At 42.3% G+C, this 23,470-nt stretch overlaps 1 protein-coding gene across 2 annotated transcripts in view; it reads left to right on the top strand.

The window, feature by feature from the left end:
• The first annotated feature begins 1,863 nt into the window (after positions 1 to 1,863).
• The window catches only part of SYTL5 (synaptotagmin like 5), a 234,053-nt gene continuing 212,446 nt past the window's right edge, over positions 1,864 to 23,470 (top strand). Inside the window, exon 1 of one of the 2 annotated variants that reach the window (XM_077889472.1) lies at positions 1,864 to 2,005. The gene's annotated coding sequence lies outside the window, so the exon portion shown is untranslated. The remainder of the gene's footprint in view (positions 2,006 to 23,470) is intronic. The other variant, XM_077889471.1, reaches the window with a different exon arrangement.

Below are 23,470 nucleotides of genomic sequence, written 5' to 3'. Positions count from 1 at the left end.
AGTAACTTTGCTTTGTCTGTAATCCCGGGTCCCCGCACAATGCCCACTACATAGTAGATGCACAGTAAATATGAGTTGAGTGGATGGGTGAAGATATGATTCTAGAGATACTTTTGGTTGATCATATTGTATGAAGAGATACATTATTTCAGGGCACACACTCATATTTGGGGGGAATGTCGGATTTTGGGTAGGTAAGAAGTTTAGTCTAAGTACCTAACAGCTTAAAACAAACAAAAAAGCAGCAAAGGCACTCCATTGCGATTGCACTTGAATGTAAGATGGTAAGAGAGAACGCAGAGTAAGGGAGACTTTAGAAAAAGAGAAGAAATAACGTTGGAAAACATGACTTTGTAGACTTAGAGCTTACAGGTAGAGAAACTGAAGGGTGCTATTATTAAGGAAAACAGGCATGGATAAGGAAGGCAAACAGGTGTGGATAAGGAAGGCAAACAGGCGTGGATAAGGAAGAAAAACAGAGAAACTAGACAGCAAAGATGGGAAGTATAGAGGTAAGACATGGAAGGCCGGGGTAGGAAGGTCTCGGATGTTAGATCTTTGAGCTTTCAATAAAGATTTATTTTCCACTATGTGTCAGGCTGTGTGCTAGGTTATTGGGATATTGAAATGAATGTCATAGTGCCTTCCTATCGTGGGGGAAGATCTAGGTTTATAATGGCAGTAACAAAGCAATGGGAAGATGAGAATGAGTGTGTTTGGAGGTGATCGCCCACTTTCCTGAATAGGTACTAACCTTCTATTCTTGACCAGACTCGTAGGAAATATACTTGCTGAAACGCTGTCCTCAGGCTGGGAAAATACTCCACTCTCTCCCCAGTCTTGCTCCTTTGTGTCTGAATTCTGTAATCCTTTCCTCTTGCCAAAACAAACGGGATTCTTGTTGTACGGGCTTTTCCTCCCAGTTTGAATATGATGGAGACCATGGTCTCATGACCCCTGTTCCCCCAGAAGAACAAGATAACCTCTATCAGAAAACTGGCAGGTCTCAAGGCAGATTCCCAATCCATATTTGCTGGAGATGTTACTTCTATTAAGTCCTGGCAGTCTATTCCTCCTTGACTCTCCCAAGTAAACCTTGCATATGGCCCTGGCTACTCTTTCCAACCTAAGTCAGAATGGGAGGGTGTCCCCTGGCAGCAGGACCCTGGAGGATCTGAGTGGGGAGAGGCTTCTAGTCACCTCCACGAGGTAGGGGACTCCCCACAGGTGGGAACAATTTGGGCATGGGCGGTGGTGGGCAGTAGGGGGGGCCTGGACACAGAGATCAACTGTGGGAGGGTCTGGGCATTGCCAAACCCAGCTGGCAGGTAGAAAGTGTGTCAGATGAGCAGCCCTGGGCGCACGAGTCTCTGCAGGGTAAGAGTCCAGGGAGAGGAAAGTCCCCTGGAACAGGATGCACCATCAGCAGGCGCCAGCTGCACCTGTCTCTAGGCTGGGTGGGTTTGGGCGCCACCGCAAGGGGGAGACCGAGGGTGTGGGGGGGCAGGAGGTCGTGCTTGGCTGAGGGTGAGTCCCGGAGCCGGCGGCGCAGCCTGAGACAAGCCTGGAGAGCGCGTCGTCCGGCTGGCAGGTGGAAGGTGTGTGGAGCTCAGATGCGCAGCCCCGGGGCATGCCTAGGCCCTGGGGCGGCGGGCGGCGGAGGACGGGGAAGGCCACCCCGGAGGCACGCGTCCTGCAGCGGCGGGGGCCCGTGGCGAGGGGCGGGCTGAGCGTGGCGCGGCTGAGGCTGGAGGGCTCCGGCGCGGCCGCCTGGGGGCGTCGGGCGGAGGGCCCCGCGGCTGGGGCGGCTGCAGACCGCCTCCCCGGCTCCGGGCCGGCACCTGGAGGGGCGGGGGGAGAGGGGCGCGCGGCGGAGAGGCGGGCGCCGGGCGCGTGAGTCACTCGGCTCCCCGGGGCGCGGAGCGGGACGTCGCCTCCCGCCCGGGGTCTGCATTTCATCTCCAGCTCGGGCGACCAGCCGCCTTTCCGTCGAGGTGAGGGCCAGGTAAGTTTCCCGGCTTTTGATGCCTCGGGCTTGGGGGACTCCGGCGCTGTGTGTGTGTGTGTGTGTGTGTGTGTGTGTGTGTGTGTGAAGGGAGGGGGTCTCCCAGCCTCTCTGCCTTTGCTTTCCTCCCTCTGCTTCTCTCCATTGGAGACAGAAAGTTAGATTTTAAAAACGCAACGGAGGATTTCAAAGCCATGCTCAGACCCCCAAACAAGCCAAACTCTAGGGCCAGATTCTTAATTTCCCCGAGTACCTTCAAAGGTCCGGATGCGGCGTTTATGAGGGCTAGGAATGTTTGATTTGTTTCCCATGTTGCCCTCCTCCCCCACTTTCTTCCCGGGTGATTCTCAGAAGGGGGGGGTGGGGGGTGGCAAGAGAGCTAGAGGGCCGAGCTGGAATCCTTTGCCAAGGTGGTTTCCTCGTTCTCGGCAAGGTGGCAGATGTCTCACTGAAGCCTTACTTGGGATCTTGGAACAACCCTCCCCAGCCCAGGACGTGCCAGGGCTGGAAGGTAACTGCGGTTGCTGCATATCAATCTCGTCACCACCGACCGAATCAAAATGTTTCGGAGGCCCAATTAATGTGAATGTCACGATAATGTTGAAACAATTCATTAGAGACTCTTGAATATTTTATTTTTCTAATGTATTGTATTCCAGGAACATTGTAGGAGACTACTGCTGGTCTTGTTTTCAGAGATGCTTCAAAGCCTATTATTTCCCTTGCAGGAAAATCAATGAGGACCTATTCGGTTTCTTATGACGATTTAACAATGCAAAGCTACATGTTAGTTTTTCTCTACCAGTGTTTGTGGGGAGTGGGGGGTGGGGGGGGGAGGTGGGGTTTGCTGCCACCAACTGCCTTTAGAAAAACCAGCACGGGGAGGTTGCATCCCTCTTTCTCTACCAATAAGTGCAGGTGTTTCTGTGATTATTAAGTAGACACTAATTATTGCTGTCGTTTTTGCTTAAAAGTAGCAGAGGAGAGAATCTTCTGGAACGCATGTATTTGTGGCTCCCGTTGACAACTGATTGCTTGATTATCAATATTGTTTTGCTGCAATGTTAACAGGTGGTCTTAATTCACAGCACAGAATTCTTCCGTTCTACACAAACATCCCTGCTGATATGGGAGGAAAGTACTTACCTTCTCCCCCGCCCCACCGAACCTTGTCTTTATCCTATTTTGTGGGAGAAGGATGGGTGGGGAAGCTTTTCTGGCAGTTGATTGAGTGGCCTATCATAAATTTGCTCTTTCCTGAAATGTCCTGAAACTTGTTTTACAGTCTGTGATTATAGAAAACAATCCCCCTCCCCACCCCAGCCTTGGAAGAAAAATAAAACTTTACATGTTTAGTCAGATCACAGGAGTAACTTTTTAGAGTTGAATGGAAACTTCTATGATTCTCTCTTCCAAAGCTCTTTATGGGGAACCCCCCCAACTCAGAGGTTTCCCACTTCCCTGATAACATGACTCCTCTCCTCTGCACATCTCTGTCTCAGCACTTACCATCCTGTGATTCTTGGTTTATATACCAGTCTCGCTCAGGATAGAAAAATTTCTTGGAAGGCAAGGATAAGGTTTTATTCATCTTGATATCCCTGGAGCCTACTAAAGTGGGGGTCTGTTAAATGAATGAATAAATGAATTTGGCAGTTCAAACTGGGTTTACGGTTCCTTGAATGCCACCTGGGCGTGCTTTTTCTTCGTTCCTAGAAGAAATTCCTTCTAACTCAATAAATCTCAAAGTGTGGATCCTCAGCCCCACACTGTGTTCTAAGTGAATGAGTCTGACATACGTGGAAAACATGTATTGTGATTTTTTTTTTCCTGCAAGTAACAGAAAAAGCCAACTCAAGGTGGCTTTAACAAGTAGAGAAGCCTGACAGGTGATCACTGGAGTTGACGGCCCAACGGTGCCAGGGTTCTGGGCCAGTGACTTCTGCTCTTGGTTTCAAGATGGCTCTCACAGCTCCAGACACTACATCCTTAGTCTATGTTTGAAGGCGGGACCCAGGCAGTGAGAAGGGGTAGAATTATTTCCCTTATGGGGCTTTGTCTTATCAGAGAAGAAATATCTTTCCTCAGTGGGATCTTTCTCATATTTCACTGGCCAGAGCTGGGCTACATAGTAGTGCTAAGTGACAAGGGAGGGTGGGAAAGTATCAGGCTTTTCAGCTAATGTGGCAGAGAGGCCAGGGAGAGGGAGGTTGAAAATGGCTTTGGGGAACTAACTGGCAAGCAGGCTAGTCTGTCTTGAAAATGGTTCTGTTTTAACCAGTGACAGTATTCATGGTTGGGTCACGTTAAAAATTGTATTTTAATGTAGCAAAAGCACATTCAGAACAGGGGTTGCCCCCCCCAAAAAAGATTTACGGTGCTTTAAGGATGCTAAATAATCACTTCTGTGGGATATGTTCACATTTCGAGACTGCTGGTAGAACAATCTATATACAGCTCAGATGGTTTCCATTATGTATAGGTCAGATCCTTCAGTTCCTGCAACAGTGCAAACATTCAGTCAATAATTGTCTAGTGAGTAGGCAATGGAGTTTGGGAACTTCATGACTTTACAGAGACAAGTGGAAAGGGTTTAGCCTGAAAAAAACTAATCAGTGGTTTGGCACCTATAATGCCCTGAAACGCTGGTTTACACAACCTTAGAGTTTTTCATTTGGAGGCTTTAGGAACCTGAAGAGTAACAAGAGCAACAAGAACAACATAAGGAGAGTAGTGGGGACGGATGATTTAGGTCAACGGATTTTCTTTAGAGGCCTTCTCTATACCTGTACCGTGGGAGGTTTTACTACAAAGAATGTTCAGGACAATCCTAGCATAAAAATTTTTAAGTTGATGCATGAAATGAAGAGAGCATATATTACTGCCAGCTTCGATTCTTGATCCTCTTTCCCAGTAGGAGGACTAGGTTTGGAGACATATTGATGGGACATCAGCTAAGCAAGTATCAAGAGATTGAAATTTAACAGTTGAAGGACCCTGTGTCTTAGATTTCTCTCCAGCAGAAGAATGAAGCAGACCATCCGTAGGTTTCAAATTTTGTTATACTTAAAAAAAAATCACCTGGAAAACTTTCAAAAATCCAGACTTATGGTCTGATCCCCATACTACTTAAATTGGGACCTCTGAGAACAGGACCCAGGTATCAGGATTTTTAAAGAACCCCCTGGATTATTCCAACATGCACCTGAGTTTGGGAACCGTGTTAGTGTGCTAGGGCTACCATAACAAAGTACTGCAGACTAGGCAACTTAAATTACATTTTTATTTTTCGCACTTCTGGAGACTAGATGTCTAAGATCAAGGTGTAGGCAGGGTTGGCATCTTCTGAGATCTCTCTCCTTGGCTCGTACTTAGGTGACTGCCTTCCCACTGTTTTCACACTGTCTTTCCTCTGTGCCTGTCCGTGTTCTAATTTCCTCTTAAAAGGACGCGAGTCATATCACATTCGGGCCCACTCATTTGAACCAGTTTTGCCTTACCTCTTTACAGGTCCTGTCTCAAAATACAGCCCCATTCTGAGGTACCAGGGGTTAGGGCTTCAACATATGTATTGGGGGAGGGGACACAATTCAGCCCATAACGAACCACTGGACAGGTAGAGAGCTTCTCGAACCTTGATCTGCGGGCAAGTCACCCAAAGACCTTTTGATAATTTGGATTCCAGTTTGGTCTGGATGGGCCCTGAGAGTCTGCAGTTCCAATGAACTCCAGGTGATGCTAATGCAGATGTTATTGTAAGTAACATGGTTCTACCTAAGTGCGCGGTTCTCATGGCTCTGCCTAGATGTGTGGTTCTGAAGCTCTCCCAGGCATTAGAATCACCTGGAGCACTCAAGATGAGCAGATTGCCAGGTGCTGGCCTCAGAATTTCTGATTCCCTAGGTTTGGGGTAGAGCCCAAGACTTTCCATTTCTAACAAGTCCCCAGGTGACACTGATGCTGCTGGTCTATAGATGATACTTTGTGAACCACATATCCCTGACATTTTGAGGCTTTATGGCATTGGGTGAGTCTGGTTCATTAAATACATCACTGTGGGTGAAGTTTATCTGTGGTATTTGCCATCCTAATTGCTGTTACTGTTGTAGCTTTGCTTTTGAATGACTATTTCTGCTCACAGGACAAAGGATGAGGAAATGGGAGAAAATGCTACACTGAAGTCTCTCTTAATCTCTTACACAAATGGAGGTGAATGAATACAGAGACTGTACATCAGCCCATTTGTCTCTATTCATGTTTCTTCTCCAGTCACAGAGCTAAATTGCAGCTTGCCCTTGTGCCAGCTCAAAGATGATTTTACAAGGCTGGTTCCTTGTCATTTTTTTTCAAGGATTAACTATTCTATGGATGGAACAATCTCGAGAGGCATTGGAAATTTCTCAGCACACATTAATATAAAATTCTAATTTAATCACATTTTTTTCTCTACATGAGACCAGCAGTGAGCTACATCACACAATATACCCCTCTCCAAAATAGAGATGGGAAAATAGTGTGCCTTCTCTTTACGAGTTAAGTCAGTAAAATTCACATTCTGTGGATGATATTATTCACTTGTGGGAGTAAAACAAGAGACTGTAAATATGAGATTAAATGGCTTAGAAACATCCAGAACTTTGAGCTAGTGATCTGTGTATAATATTAAGAATGTGATTATATTTTGGAAAGTAGAAATCTATCAAAAATAAGAATAACTACACAGTCTCTGACTTAGCAGTGGTTCAACTTATGATCTTTTGACTTTATGATGGTGCAAAGGCCATACACATTCAGTAGAAACTGTACCTCAAATTTTGATCTTTTCTCGGGCCAGTGGTATGCAGTGTGATCCTTTCTCCTGATGCAGGGCAGAGGCGGTGAGCCGTGGCTCCCTGTCAGCCACACCATCACCAGGGTAAGCAACCCCTACACTTATAACCATTCTGCTTTTCACTTTCAGGACATTACTCAACATATTACATGAGACAATCAATGCTTTATTATAAAGTAGGCCTTGTGTGAGATGATTTTGCCCACCTGGAAGCTAACGTAAGTGTTCTAAGCACATTCAAGGTAGGCTAGGCTAAGCTGTGGTGTTTGGTAGGTTAGGTGTACGAAATGCCTTTTCAATTTATGATATTTTCAACTTATGGTGGTTTTATTAGGACATAACCCCATCGTAAGTCGAGGAAGATGTGTATTTCTATTGTTGTTGCTGTGATGTGTCAGTCATTGTACCTGTGGTATCTCATTTATTTAACTGTTGTAACAAACGTATATCAGACACATGTGTTTTAGTTATCTATTGCTGTAATAATGCTGTGTAGCAACCAATCACAAAATCTCAATAGCATATGAAAATATGCATAAGCATTCATTGCTCATGTGCCTAGAGTCAGTCAGGGTTGGGCTAGACTGCTTTACTGATCTTGGCTGGGATTGCTCATATGTCTTAGGGTTCCCTGGATATTGGCTGATCTAGGACTAACTTTGATTGGAGTACCTGATGTGCCTGGGCTTTCTTTCACATGTTTCTCATCTTCCAGTAGGCTTCCAGCCATGTTCTCAAAGCAGTAGCAGAGGTGCAAGTGAGAAAAAAAAAGGAAATAAACAAATATATAGGCTTATTGAGGCCTAGGCTCTTAACTGGCATATTATCACTTCTCTTTTATTCTTTTGGCCAAAGCAGGCCATGTGGTCATGCCCAGAGTCAGAGCGCAGAGGCCCTATGGAGTTATATGGCAAAAGGCATAGATGGAAGGAGGGGTGAAGAATACCGGTCATTTTTGGTAATCTATCCTAGAAGAAAAAAGGAAATCCAGAGATGTTAAATAACTTGTTCCGATTGCATTACTTAGAAGAAGTAAAGTCGAGACTCAAAAACAACTTTGATGCCAGAGAGCTTAACACTCTTCCCTTTATACCACGTTGCTTTTCTATTTTTTTATTGTATCCTGTTTAGAGAACCATGTCAACAGAATAGGTATATGGTTAACCTAGAGGATAAAAAGTTATCTTTGGGGATCCCTGGGTGGCGCAGCGGTTTGGCGCCTGCCTTTGGCCCAGGGCGTGATCCCACGTCGGGCTCCCGGTGCATGGAGCCTGCTTCTCCCTCTGCCTGTGTCTCTGCCTCTCTCTCTCTCTCTCCCTCTCTGTGACTATCATAAAAAAAAAGTTATCTTTGTACATTGGGTCACAATTGAGCTTTTATATTTATATATGCACATATATATGTACGTATATGTACACATATTTTTCTATTTGCTCAATTTCATGTTTTTAATTTTATTGTGCTCTATTATGTTTCTAGATGAAGCAACTAAAATATTTCCATTTTAAACTTAAAAATGAATTCAACTTGCTGCCCCATTTGCTCTGGGGCGATTATCAAAATAACAGGTCTTGCTAAAATATTTCCCCTACTTACAATGCTCCCAAAATTATGCCAAGCATATAAGGCCTCTCTTCAGAATGAATTTGCTGGTGGCATAAGTGTTTTGAGTTTACCTTCAAGGATTTCACACATTTTTCACGTTCCTTGTGAGTTTTGCCAGCGATTGGTAGTGTACGTCCCAGCACTGCCTGAGGGAAGAGGTTACCTGTTAGGTTTGCAGCCTGATTACCCGACCCACCAGATTACACAGGCTAAATTGTAGAGATAGGTACAATCGGCTGTCAGAACCCAGTACCATTAAACATTTGAAGTGTATAACAAATTGTGTTTCTCCTGATTTCATGCTCAGCAGTCGATCTTCTGATCCCCCATATTTGTTGCCGTCAGGGAGAGAATAACCTGGTCAGGCTGTCTGGTCTGCCTGAACGTTACATTTCTCATTGTAAATTACTGAGCCACCACTCTGGCTTTAAACACTTATGAGTGTTGTGGGAGTGAGTCAGCAGCCAGCACCTTCAAGCCTGATAAATGCAGAGACACTGATAAAATCAGTTATCCAAAGTGATACTGCTCAATGCCAGGCCTGATGATGATGATTCACCAAAGTGAATTAGCAGCAGCTAGCATTTATTAATCATTTTCTGCATACCAGACTTTGTGCAGTTTTACTTACTGATCTCACTTAGTCATCATAACAACTTTGTGAGTTAGTATTTTTGTTTCCATTTTACAAATAGGAGGACTGAGGTATGGGCTTAAAAATGTACCCCAGATCAAATGGCTACTTTGGCAGAGACTTCCACTTGCCGCTCAGTGTTGTTTTTCACCTTCTCCCTTAGTGATGCAATCTAGTTTTATTCCTGGTGACAATGCATCCATCCAGTTAATGGTCTCTGTTAGCCAGCATCTCTTATACCAAGGTGTGACCCTATGACCAAGTTTAGCCAGTGATGTATAATTGTTGTGCTGGGCAGGACTTCTAGGAAGTCTGAGTAAAGAGAGTTGACTTGGCTGGGAGGAAGACCCTTGCATACTTTGTTTCCTCCAGCTATTAGCCCAGGATGCAAGCATGATGGCTAGAGACCTCTTGGACTACGGAGTGACAGTTTGGATGTATGGCAGCATTGAAGTTGTTAGAATAGAGAGGCAGAAGAAGGAATCTGGGCCTGTGATGGCACCATGGAGCCCTTGTGCCAGCTCCATTCCCGAGATCCATGCCTGCTTCCTGAATATATTAGTGTTGTCTTAGGGAAGAAAGGTAGGAATGGCTACTGGGTAGGCAGTGGACTGAGGTATGGGTTAAAAACTTACCCCAAATCAAATGGTTACTTTGGAAGAGACTTTTGTTGCCATTGTCCTTTCTATACACACTATGGGCCAAGTGCCTAATATTTGAACTGTGATAGATACATGTGTTTTGAGTTCCATCTCCACCACCTACTACTAGGTGTATGTATTGGGTACATCTTGTGCCTCGTTGTATGTCCTTTTAGCCTGCCTTTTAGTCAAGCCATTGGTCCAGTAATCAGTTTCATATGGGAGTAACCAGAGAGTACCTTGCCTTAGCCTTATGGTGAATATTTCACTTTCTACCCCAGGACTTCTTCGATGTTTCGAGACAGAGGCCTGTTGGAACCCCTATTATACACCCAAGTGTATTATGGAAGGTGAGGGAGTTGAAGGCTCAAGAGTTAATATTGGACTAATGTGGGATGGGAGACAGGGATAAATGTTTCCTTATTCCATCCAGATATTTCTGAACTACATTTCAGTATTACTTCTAAGAGGTTCTCAGAGGGTCTAAGCAGGATTAAGTCCCAGTTGCCTACAGTTGTGGCCAACTCAAAAATATACTCTTTTAATTTTCTGTTTTCTTCTTTCCTTTTCTCAATTATCCACTTTTGTTCCCTGGAATCACTTTCCAAAATAAACTACTTATATTCAAATCCTTGTCTCAGACTTTGAATTCTAGGGAGAACTCAGATTAAGACATTTTATTACCTTCAGTTAAGCTGTACTGATAAAACTTTGGCACTTGCTGACACTTTGCCCCTTATTATGATGGAGCCATACACTATCTTTGGTGTACAAAGATGATAATACCTTATGAAATCTGATAGTATTGAGTATTAATATGGACATGGGCCCACAGAGATTGGTATACCTTGTTGACAGGAGTACAAATTTGGTAAAGCCATTTTGGAAAAGAAAACTTGACAACTATCCTGTCAAGTTGAAAATCCACAAACCCTATGGCCCAGCAATTTTATTTCTAGGTATAAACCCTAGGAAAATTCTCCTGCACATGAACCAGGAACTCTCCTTAGGAATGTTCTTAGCAACATGGCTCATAATAAAAAAAAATACTGGAATAACCTAATTATTCATTGATGGGAAAATAGGTAAATAAATGTAAAACTTTGATATTATTATGCAAGAACACAGATGCATATTAGAAACAATTGAATGAAGAACTAAGACACCAAAGACTTCATGCAGTTGGGCATAATTTTTATAAAGCTCAAAAATAAACAATGCTAAATAGTGTATTATACAGAACCATATATATGAGAAACTATAAAGCAAGGTAAACCCAAAATTCAGGCTAGTGCTTTTCTCTGATGGGCAGACAGGAAGAGGTAAGGTAGGAACATAGGGTAGATACACTGGCATTAATGATGTTCTAGGTCTTCAATTGGGTGATGGGGTCATTGAGACTCATTATTCTTTGTAATTTAAATGTGATATAGATTCTTGTGGGTGTATGAGGTATTATATAATTTTATCGGGTATTATATAATAATTTTTATAAAGGCTCGATGAGAACCTGCTCTGGCTCTTGCTCTGAAGTAATGGTTCTCAGAGTCTGTGTTCTTCAGCATGTGAAGTATTTTTTCCTTTGTGTTCTCAAGTGTATTATAATCAATTAGGATGGCAATGCACACGATTCAGTTTTCCTTATGGCCATTAAGGGTCATGTCCTGTAGTATATTTAGAAAAGAACAGTTTGTTGTGTCCTCTCTGCTCCTGCGTCCATTTGCCCGGGCAGTTCCTGTATGTCCTGAGGCTCCCCACTGCTCTTTGCTGTGCACAATCCAACTGCCATTTTATCGCTGGTCTGAGCACAGCGCTCACGGGCTACCATCTCCCTTGTTTCTGTGGTGTGTGTGTGTGTATTGGGAGGTAATATGATGGTAGGGAGTGAGGAGACTATTAGGACAATTCTCTTTATAATTTCAAACTCCTTACTTTCTTTGATAGGCTACCACACAAAGCTGTGGGGTTATAGCAGATTTTAAATTCTAGGCTAGGTGTATAATCTTTAAAACATTTTTGTGCCATAGACCTTTTGATGAGATTTTCAACCACCTTGTCAAAAGAATGGCTTAAATACACAGAATCAAACACACTGGATTACAAAGGAAACAAATTCTATCTATGTACAATTATCAGAATATAAAAGACAAATTTGTGATATAGTAATAGATGTGCTTATTCATTTTTATTAATAAAACAATAAGATCTAGTGGTGAGTGTAATGGCTACCCAAATTTTAAAGTAGTGATGAGTGTAAAGGATATTTCACAGTGTCTGCAGTAACTGTAATGTGACATGAAAAATATCTATGGATTCCATTGGTGACAAAGTTGTAGGTGCTAATGCTATTGTGCTCTGTTGCCTACATTCATATTTGAAAGAAATACACATATTCAGGTAGAGATTAGTGATCATAAGAATGTACTTTTCCTCATCCAAGTTCATGGGCCCTCTAAATTCTATCCATATGCCTTTGGGGGGTCCGTGGACCCCAGATTGAGAACCTTGCTCTTAGCAAACCGAAGAAAATTACAACAGATGAAGGAAGTAATTTTTTTTAAAGATTTTATTCATTTATTCATGAGAGAGAGAGAAAGAGAGAGAGAGAGGCAGAGACACAGGCAGAGGGAGAAGCAGGCTCCATGCAGGGAGCCCGACATGGGACTCGATCCCGGGTCTCCAGGATCTGAAGGCGCCAAACCGCTGAGCCACCCAGGGATCCCAGGGAAGTCATTTTAAAGTGAATTCCCAGTATCATCTAAACCATAGTCCGCAAGAAAATCATTCTGCTCTAGTCTTTCATGGGTGTTGGGGGAGGCATAGTATGTCCCAATTCCCATGCTTATTTCATAGACCTCTGAGAGGAACTAGCTCTTTCAGTGCCCTGCACACGGGTCTCCATACTTCTGTTCGGAAGTCCTGCCTCCTCAGAGGAGGTGGGCTTCCTCTGGGATTTATCAGTCTCTCTTCTCTTTCCCTCACCTTTGAATAAATAAGTCCCTAGTGACTTCACACAACAATGTAGGGTGGGCCGTGGGTCCCTAAGTATTCTCTCCTTTAAGGCTTTACAACTGTGGTGTGTTAGAGTGAGTAGAGTACATGCACCCCTCTTAACTCTCTGGGAAAAACACTTATTCTCAAAGATAGCCCAGTCTTGGGGTGCCTGGATGGCCCAGTTGGTTGAGCTTCTGCCTTTGGCTCAGGTCATGATCTCAGGGTCCTGGGATCAAGCCCCACATGGGGCTCCCTGCTCAGTGGAGAGCCTGCTTCTCCCTCTGCCTCTGCTACTACCCCTGCTTGTGTGCTCTCTCTCTGTTGAATAAATAAAGAAAATCTTTTTTTTTTTAAAAGATAGCCCAGTCTTAAAACATAAGGAAAAAGAAGCATTTTCCCAACTGCTTCATAAATTAAAAGGCTGCCCAAGTGTGTAGTGAAGCTTGTATTGTACAATTATTATGCAGATCAGGGATAGTTCTTTATTCATCCCACAGCCCCTTTCAAATGGGCTCATTACTGAGCTATAGACCTTTTAATGTCGGTTCTCTGAGCTACACAAACACCTGGCTCCCATTTGAAGTTTCTGTTTGTACAGCCTGATTAGGTACTTAGATAATATCATTTGTATCTCCCACAATACCTACTGATTGATTCATTTCTTATTTTAACTATTTTTTGGTAGTTAAAAATGAATTTTTAATAAACTATTTTTGGAACAGTTTTGATGTACAGAAAAATTGTAGTATAGAACAGGGAGTTCCCATACACCTACACAGAAATCTTTCCATTATTATGTCAGTATGGCACTTTTGTTACAGTTAATGAACCAATATTGATGCATTATCATTAACGTCCATAATTTATTCAGATTCCTTCATTTTTACCTGATGTCCTTATTCTGTTCCAGAATCCCATCTAGGACCCTACATTATATTTTGCCATCCTGTCTTCCAAGCTCCTCTTGACTGTGACAGTTTCTCAAAGTTGTTCTTGTTTATAGTGATCTTGACAATTTTGAGGCAGGTGTTTTGAGCATGTCCCTCAATTAGGATTTGTTTGCTGTTTTTCTCATGGTTGAACTGGAGGTATGGGTTTTTGGGAGGAAGACTATAAACTTGAAGTACCTTTATTACCACTTCCTATCCAGGGTACATACTGTCAGCATGACTTATTGCTGTTGACCTTGATCACCTGGCTGACATAGTTTTGTCAGGTTTCTCTATTGTAAAGTTACTCTTTTCCCCCTTTTCTATACTGTCCTCGTTGGGAAGAAGTTACTATGTGCGGCCCCCACTTAAGATATGGGGAGTTATGCTCCCTCTCCTTGAGGGTGGAATATCTACATAAATTATTTAGAATTCTTTTGCACAGGAAAATTGTCTCCTCTCTCTCATTTACTTATTTATTCACTAATTTGTTTATATCCACATGGGCTCTTGGTAATGAATTTTTAATAAAATAATCCCAATTTTATTTATGGCCAGTGGCATGAATTTCTTTACCTATGGGTAGCCCCATGGTTTCTATGCACAAAAAAAGAGTAAAATGAAAGGTTCATATGTGCATTTTGTTTCACTATTTGTCCATTTTTGAGTCAAATTTTTGGTTTAATTCTTAACTGAAATAATAATTCAGTAGTTTGGGTTAAAAAAATTCAACCATCAAAGAGCACACAAGTGAAAATTAGAACTACTTTTTACCCCATGCCCTCATGTCCCTCTTTAGAGGCATCTTCTGTTAACTTTTACTGATATTTTTCAGAAATTTTCAATGTGCATATTAACATATATTTATTCTGCTTCTTTAGACTCTAAAGAAAAGGGTCAGGACAGGGATAATGTAAGAAAGGGAAGGGCAGGAGCAGTCAGTCATAGAATTCTGAATGCAGTCACTATATTTGCTTGGAAAACAGTTCATTTTTCCAACTTTTTTTTCTGATGGAATTTTGTCCCGTGTGGTGCATTTTAACCCCTGGTGGTCAAGCAGCGTGGCCGCAAACAACCAAATTCTCTCTGCCTAGTTTAAGTAGAGGATTAATTTGAAGGTATTAGGTAATATGGTGTTTCTGGACCCACTTTCCCTCACCTCTGCCCATGCCTTTTGGAACGTGACTTTGTAGTGTTTCTTACTAAGGGAGACCATCTCTATGTCCCTGGAGTCTGAGGTTGACCATGTGACTTGCTTTGACCAAGGAAATGTTAGTATATATGTATCTAGAAGCCTGCAAAAGCATTTGCACATTTATAACTTTCGTTCTTGCTTGTCTGTCATCTGCGAGAGGACATGCCAAGGCTAGCCTGCTGGCAGATGAGAGACATGTGATGCAGAGCCAAGCTACTCCAGTTGTCCCAGTCAAAGCTGTCCTAGACTGGCTCCCAGCTGATTGGCCCCCAGACATGTGGGTAAGCTGAACTGCTGCAGGCCACAGACACACGAACCAGCCCAGCCCAGCCTCGCCCACCCGAACCTGCAGATTCATGGGCTAAGTACATGCTTATTTTTGCATGTCACTGAATTTTGGGATTCTTAGGCAACATGGTCATGGCAATTGGTAAGTAGTCTGGGTAACAGAATCCGTGGGAAGGCCAGAAACCTGGTTTGGATGTTGCTTGGCCAGGAGAACTGCCAGCTCTACCACAGAATGTTTCTAACAGAAACTTCACTCCTGCTGCCTCATAGTACTCAGCACCTCTGCTGCTACAGAATAGAAAAAAAAAAAACAAACAAACTTCCACCATGTTCTTCAGAGGAACCCAGTGCCTCCTGCTCATTCCTTTGAAGAATCACCGATACCAGTCACAAAGTTGACTTCCTCATTTCAGTCTTCCTGTGGTACATCTCAGTGGTAGAGTCTAACTCGCACCTGGAACCTTAGCTGCGAAGGGAGTCTGGACAATGTGCTTTTTTACTCTCTGGCCTCTGCAGCACGAGAAGACCTGCTAGAAGGGGTTGGGAGTACGTATGAACAAGTCCCCATCCAGAACCTGCCAGGGAGGCAGAGAGAAAAGAACTCTGATCAAAAGATCCTCTGATCATCTGCCATCTGCATGTAGGGGCACTCAAGGTTTGGGCACTCTTGAGACTTGTAATCTCAAGGAGAGGGACCTTGGACCCTTTAATTGCTTCACACCAGACTTACTGTGACAGTTGTAGCTCAGGAAAGCAGTTTGGTTCTGATCTTGTTGACTGAAGGTACTCCCTGCCTTTTCCTCCCCTGACACCTGGCAAAGTTGCATGTGAATAATCCAGGTGAAACAGTACTTTAATTATATTGGACACTGAACAAGGAGTGTGACCCAATTTAACTTTTTTGGTAATGACTGAAAAGCCACAGGCAAAGGTATAGAGAAAATCATGTTCATGCTCTCATGTGGGGAAGATATAAAGGAAGAAATCCATCTCCTATTTCTGTCCATCCCCTATACACATATGCCAATTCCTTTGACCTAAGCATCCTAAATACCTAAAGGGTGGTGGTATTGGGCTGATGGATTTTAAGCTCGCCCTAGTCCCCCAGCCCCACACCCACCTCAAGTTAGAGTGGTCCTCTAAAGTGTGTGGTCTGGGTCACCTGGCATTACGTGATTGGTAGAAGACACATCCACTATGTGTGAAGAGCCTGTGGGTGTACATGTATTTATTTGTAAAGTGGCAGTTGTGAGACTGGTCACGTGAAACCTTTGTGTTTTTTTCTCTGGAGACCTTGTTCCAGCAAAATACTTGCTGAAACATTTTGGTGACATTATTGTGTTTTTTTAAATTTTATTTTTATTTATTTATTTTTCATTTTTGTGTTTTAACTGAATAGGCTAAAGCATACTGTTGCTAATACTGCAAACACTGAAAGACATCGCATTTGTGTAGTATTTTATATTTTCAGGAAGTATTTTGGTACATGTGGGTGAAAAGTGTCTGGCTGTATTGTCCACGTCTGGATCCTTGACTGGTTAGCAGGAAAAGTAGGAGCAAACCCATTTGGAATATACATGTGCTTCAGAAGAGTGGGTAGTCTATAAGCATTCCCAACCATGGCAACATGACCAGAACATTTTCTTGGAGGATCAGAAGAGATTCTGAGATTGTTAAGACGCTACCTGGCCCATGTAACTTTGTATATTCAGGCATTTGGTTTACTATGTCTTGTGTATTGATGGAGACTCTAATATGGAATGATAATGCACCCAGTTAACGAGGAGTCTGTGGTAGACACTTATTATTTTTATTTTCTGAAGTAAATTTCCTCTTATGTTGCCAAAAATATATGTGACAAGATCTGAAACTTCTGTTGACAAAGGTGCCAGACTTGAATCAAGACTTAGACTAGAGAAAAGCTACCTCCACAGATTGGCCCCCACATGCACCACTCATGGGTCTCCCACTAGTTGCCTCCCTATAGAATCTTCTTTGGACAATTGGTATAATGGTTGGTTGCTGATGATATCATACATTTTTACTTTTGTCTGTACCTTTTGCCCTGCCTGGAGGACGTCCCTGGCCCTTTCTGTACATCTTCGATCTACCATATAAAGGTTGGCCTAGACCAAAGTAAAGCTTGGCTATAAATCCAGAATTTTCCTGGTTTGCTCAGGCTTTGCCCACTGCTCCCTCCTCTGAATTTTTAACATATCTATACTTTTTGCATCTAGGTTGGGTGTTTCATCCCTTCCAGATACCTGCTCACAGCTAAAATGTTAGCCTCTAGAAGATGCAAACAGACTGATCTGTAATTCTGTGTATCCTCAGCCCCTACATCAGTGTCATACAGATATAATCAGTCCTTAGTTGATAGCATGCGATACCTGGAATCTTCAACACAGAACTGCAGAGTTCAGGCATGAAAAGTCTTTGCATTTCCCTAGAGCTTCCTGCACTGCCATTGGTGACTTCTGACTTCACCTTTATTTTTTAAAGGGTGATATGATCCCTTTGTTACAAAAGGTCACATGATTTGTTTATTATTTCTTTCTAGAAATGGAGAGGAAAGGCCCTTGGCCTCCCTGGTCTTTTCTCCCAAATGCCTCCTTATGCTTTCTGTATATGAGGTACTGAAGCAGTGTGCCCTTTGGTTTGTGGGCTTGGCTGATGATCTCATTTAATCCTCACTATGACCCTAAAGGGTTGGTGCCATTATTATTCCTATTTTGAGCTGGGGAGACTGAGGCATGGAGAAATTAAGTAATGTCACAAGCTATTAAATAGATGAGCCAGGATTTGCACTGGTACGTTCTGGCTTCCAGGTCTGTGCTGTTAATGTTTATTTTTTTTTAAAGATTTTATTTATTTATTTATTTGAGAGAAAGAGCAAGTGAGTGCACGAGCACTGGGCGGGGGCTGGGGGGGTAGGGGCAGAGGGAGAGAGAGTCTTTAAGCAGACTCTGCATTCAGTGCAGAGCCCAACACAGAGCTCGATTCTGAGATCATGACCCGAACTGAAACCAAGAGTCAGATGCTCAACTGACTATGCCCCATGTGCTGTTAACTTCACCACCACACTGCCTTGCTGGATACCTGGTTGGTGTCCATTAGAGGAGCCTGTAAACCTCAGGGTTTCCTGAGTTAGAAAGTTTAAGCAAATGGAAGAGATTTGATTTTAATTTAGGAACTTAGATTTAATCTAGGAGCTTCTTCTGTTGTGCTACCAAGAATCCTAGAACATTCTCTTGGTGGAAGAACTAAATGGGTGCAAGTTAAGTATGATACTCTCCTAAAGCCACAAAGTACAGGAGTTCAGAAACATCCATGTCATTAAGATCAAATCTGGTCTATAAGTAAAGGCAGAGCCAGCATGCGAATCCACACCAAGTAAAGCAGAGCTGGGATGTGAATTCACACTAAGCACAGAGGTTGGAATTCTGTTGCCACTTATTATTACATGGGTGTGTTACTTGACCTTTCTAACATAGTAGTTAGTAAATATTAAATAAGTGGTAGCTATTATTTCTATACCACAATGTTTCCTTCAGCCCTCTGTCCTTATAATGAAAAAAAAAAAGCACAGTGTAATTAGCTTTTACATCAATTAGAAAGCTGCCTGCCTCCACCTCACTGAATTAAGTAAACATGTTTGTAAATAGAAGAGGGAAAAGTGATGATGAACAAAATGGATACCTGAGAAGTCTAGGTGATCAGGGTGACTTTGTTTCCTTTGCTAATAGAATGACGAGTTGGAAGGAAAAGGAGTGAGTCACTCTAGCATTGAAATGCTACCAATTTGGGATTTGTTTTTATTATTTTATGACTGTTGCTTGTTTCCTGTTGCTATTCACTTCTTGTTCATTGGGGGAACAATGATCCTTTTTTGGCTTTTTGAATTTCATAGCTGAGACATCCCTTTCAAAACACATTAGCCAAACCTTTTCCCCTCCCTACCACCTCATCACCATCTCAAACGCCAGAAATCAAATTTCCAAAATTGTCCAGAAGTATTGAATGTGCAGAAATGTTGGCACGTGGTTTCTCTTTGGGTTTACTTTCTATGGAGCGTTTAACATGGGATTAGTACGGGGGCATGAACATTAAGGGTGTTTGTGGTGATTGTCACTTCCCCTCTCTTAAAATGATGTTGGGTGGAGAGCTTCTATGGTGAAGATTCTCAAATTTTCTGCAATTATAAAAGCCAAGTATTGGGGAAAAAATTTCAAATGACCATAAAACAAAAATATTAGGGCTTAACAGTTGATCATCCATTTTATAGGGGAGAGTTGGAAGTAGTAACATAAGTAAATATCACCCTAGGGGAAGTGTTGATGGACTTTACAGAGTGTTTAAATACAAATTCACTTTGTGCTGTGCCTTACCTGGGACTATTGAATGCGTTTTCCTTCTGTACACATTTCTTCTTACATCATGTGCCTTCTGGCAATGCCCTTATTACCCTTGGAAACAAAGGCAGCTCTTCTATGATGTAATTCAAATGGGTTTAAGTTCTTTGGTCCTCAGAGACTGATGGAAGCCCAGCATTACCTCTCCCTTTAATAAGCCAAGAATGTGGTATTTTAGGAACTCAGAGTCCATTTCCTTTCCCAGTATGCTCGAGGAGCCCTGGCTATCATTACATGTGTCACAACTTTGGGTTGTCTCTTGTCTCCTTGTGTGGCTCAGCACACATACCAGCTTCTCTCTCGGTACCTCTGCTGCCTGTTAACTGAGCCTCCATGCCTCTGCCTCTCCCTGATCCATCCCATCCCCATACTACAGACAAAGGCTTCCTAAAACCCCACTTACAAAAATGGTCTGGTTTAAGGCTTGGAGATAACATCAGGGAAGTACAATGCAGAAAGGAAATTTTATTAAATTTTTATTTTAATTCTGGTATAGTTAACATACAATGTAATATTAGTTTCAGGTGTCCGATACGGTGATTTAACACTTGCATACATTATTCCGTGCTCATTATGAAAAGTACTCTTGATCCCCTTCACCTATGTCACCCATCCTTTCTCTCCACATCCTCACCAACACTTGTAGTTTCTTGTATTTTTGATTTTAGCCAATCTTTTCATTTATATTTCTTGACGATGAGTGATGTTGAACACCTTTTCATGTGTCTGTTGGCCATCTGAATGTTGTCTTTGGTGATGGGGGTGCCCGGCTGGCTCAGTCCGTAGAGTGATTGACCCTTCATCTCATCATGAGCTCAAGCCCCACCTTGGGCATAGAGTTTACATATAAAAGGGAAAAAAAAAGAAGTAGGAAGTCACATCTTTGAGTCTGAGGGTATAAAACTTTATGATATACTTCAGACTTACTTTATCATGAGTCCTTCCCTGACTGCTCTTTATGAAATCGTACTCCTGACCTCGTTTCTCTTTTATTTTCTTTCTTTCATCTGAAATGTTACATATTTACTTGTTTACTGGCTGTCCACCCTGCCCTGAATAGAATGTATATTTCACAAGAGCCAGGGCTTTGCCATTTAGTTCACAGATGTATTCCTGGCCCCTAGAACAGTGATTAACATAGAGACAGCACTTAATAAATATTTATTGAATGAATGATTGTAGGGATTACAAATTTTAATCAAAGCACATTTAGTTCTTTTTCTTTCTATTGGCTTTTGTGAAAGCATAGAAAACTTTCTGGAAAGTGAATTGGTATCACTGGTACATTGGACATTGAGGTTTTGTAACTCCATCATGTGTGTTAGTAACAGCCATCTCTTAGCTATTTTATTTTATACAATATGTTTTATTTATTTATTTTTTAATTTATTTATTTATGATAGAGAGAGAGAGGCAGAGACACAGGAGGAGGCAGAAGCAGGCTCCATGCCGGGAGCCCGACGTGGGACTCGATCCTGGGTCTCCAGGATCACGCCCTGGGCTGAAGGCAGGCTCCAAACCGCTGAGCCACCCAGGAATCCCCTCTCTTAGCTATTTTAAATTTCTCCCTGTGTGCTATTTGTCTCCAGAATCCTTCTCTACCTGGAACCTTATCAATCTTTGTCAAATTTGGTAATTTATTTCCTGCCAGGGGTAGCCTTGATTTCACATTTGTGACTTCCAGCTCTTTTTTTCTCTCTCTCTGACTCAGTGGTTCTTGTGTAATAGCTGCTCTGTCACATTTTCACCAGTAGATGCCAGTATCTGATATGGCTTAGTATAGACCGAGCTACCACTTATGGAGGATTCTTTTTCTGGAAAATATTCCTCCTCCTGAGAATTCAGAAAAAGCAAAGCATTTTCTCTGCTTATAGGAAGACTGTGCTGGATCTTACTGATTTCCTAAAAGATAACATGATGGGAGGGATTATATTTCTGAACAAAAGGCTCTGATGCCATTTTTTTCATATTAAATAAATGCAAATTCTTTGTGGAATCTTTCCAATGGATATGTCTGCACACTATAAAGCCTTAAAAGGTGTATGTAAATCAACCTCTAAGGCCATTCCACTTCTCGAATATCCAAGGAACTCTCTATACATTGGGGCTACTTATCAACAAATCCACAATTACAATTCCCAGTTTGTGTCTTTTTTTTTTTTTTTTAAGATTTTATTTGTTTATTCATGAGAGACACAGAGGGAGAAGCAGGCTCCATGCAGGGAGCCCGATGCGGGACTCGATCCCAGGTCTCCTGGATCACGCCCTGGGCTGAAGGCGGCGCTAAACCGCTGAGCCACCAGGGCTGCCCTGTGTCTTTGTTTTAGAGAGGTTTTTTTTTTTTTTTTTTTCTTTTTTTTTTCAAATCTGGCTTGGGGGAAATAGTTTAATGTAAGGTGACCCCTGCCAAATCAAGACACTTTGAAGAATGAAAGAGGTTGCTATTAATAATGATACCAGCACAGTAGGCATAAACTGAGACTGTTCTAGGGACGTGGAGATGTATAGTTCCCCTAGTTGGGTGGGACATGTGAAGGGAGACTTTCTTATGACAGTAGCATTTGCCTAGGAGACATCAAAAGTAAATGTTATGTCTCACTATAAGTGGTTTTACTCACTTTTTCTAGATGAAAGATAGGAACTTTGGATGACCTAGATTACTAGACCCTTCTTTGACCTGACTGAGATTTCTTTATTGGCCAGTAAACAGTAGGACCTGTTTTACTGAATTGTACTGACACCAGAGACTTACTCTGTCTTATCCTAAGTGATGCTTATGCATTTGATCCTTAATTAGCATAAGCCACCACAAAACTCTCTTCCTAGTGCTAAAAAACTACTGATTTTATCCCCTGCTGAAATAGTCCATTCCTTTACTAACATGGGTTCTTTAATTGGCAGGGATGTTTTTAAGCTCTGGTATTCTTTGTTCTATTATCTTCCACTCACATGAGTTAAACCCTTAAGGTCTTATGTTTTACCCTTAAGTTATTTGATGAGACCTAGAGACAGGTATGGCTCACAATACAGGCTGTTATAACTTAATTTGAAAACTTCAAACTGTTGAACTGTATTTCCTCATCCTAAAATCTCCCAAGGGATGGCAAGAAGAGGAAAATGCATGCCAGTATAAAACACATGGAACTGTTTCCTTGCTGTAACTCTTCCTAAGATAACCAGTCTCCTGTCTTCTAGGACTGGTCCTTATGAGAGACCAAAGTCGATAAACAAAGGCAGCCCAGACAGATAAAGCACCTGTTTGGGTGTGTTTTGGAGGGAGATAGTTGTATTCAGTGTTACCAACCTGGCATAATTCATTCACAAGGGCTCCTTAAGGTGTTCTCTTGTGCTTCCTCTGGATTCTACTCCCCAAGATCAGTCATGCCATCCTAACTTTTATTGGAAGTGAAAGGAGGTCTGAAAAATATGGCTAATCCTTAAAACAACTTTAGAATACTTTCAAAAATAATGCCAGAGGAGACATAATAGAAATGCCAAGGTTGTATAGGTCTGGCTTAAACCTTGCATGAGCTGATTATAGGAAGAGAAATTTGATTTTATTACATAAACATTTTACACCTGTTGAAAGCACTGTATATATATTTGTCCAGAATTTTCTCCTGATTTTTTGACATTTCCATGGTGTGTCTACTTGTCTGCTGCATATATACAGGGGAAATAGCCAAAGTTTTGTGTAACCTGGAGCTTATACAGTTTAATTGGCTGCTGTTAAGAAAAAGATTGAAGAATACATACCTCATACATTTAATCTCCCTGCCCAGAGAAGGAGGCTTCTCATCCACATACTCACTGTAGTCTCCTACCTAGTACAGTCCTTTACGCCAGAGGTCGGCAGACTACCTCCTGTGCCACTCTGACTCACCACATGTTTTTGTATTGGAACATAGCCACAGCCATGCCATTCCATCTTGTCTA

The sequence above is a fragment of the Canis aureus genome, chromosome X, assembly GCF_053574225.1.
Source record: "Canis aureus isolate CA01 chromosome X, VMU_Caureus_v.1.0, whole genome shotgun sequence".
NCBI lineage: Eukaryota > Metazoa > Chordata > Mammalia > Carnivora > Canidae > Canis > Canis aureus.
Note: the sequence above shows the minus strand (reverse complement) of the source record. Positions and strands in the feature narration are given on the sequence as shown.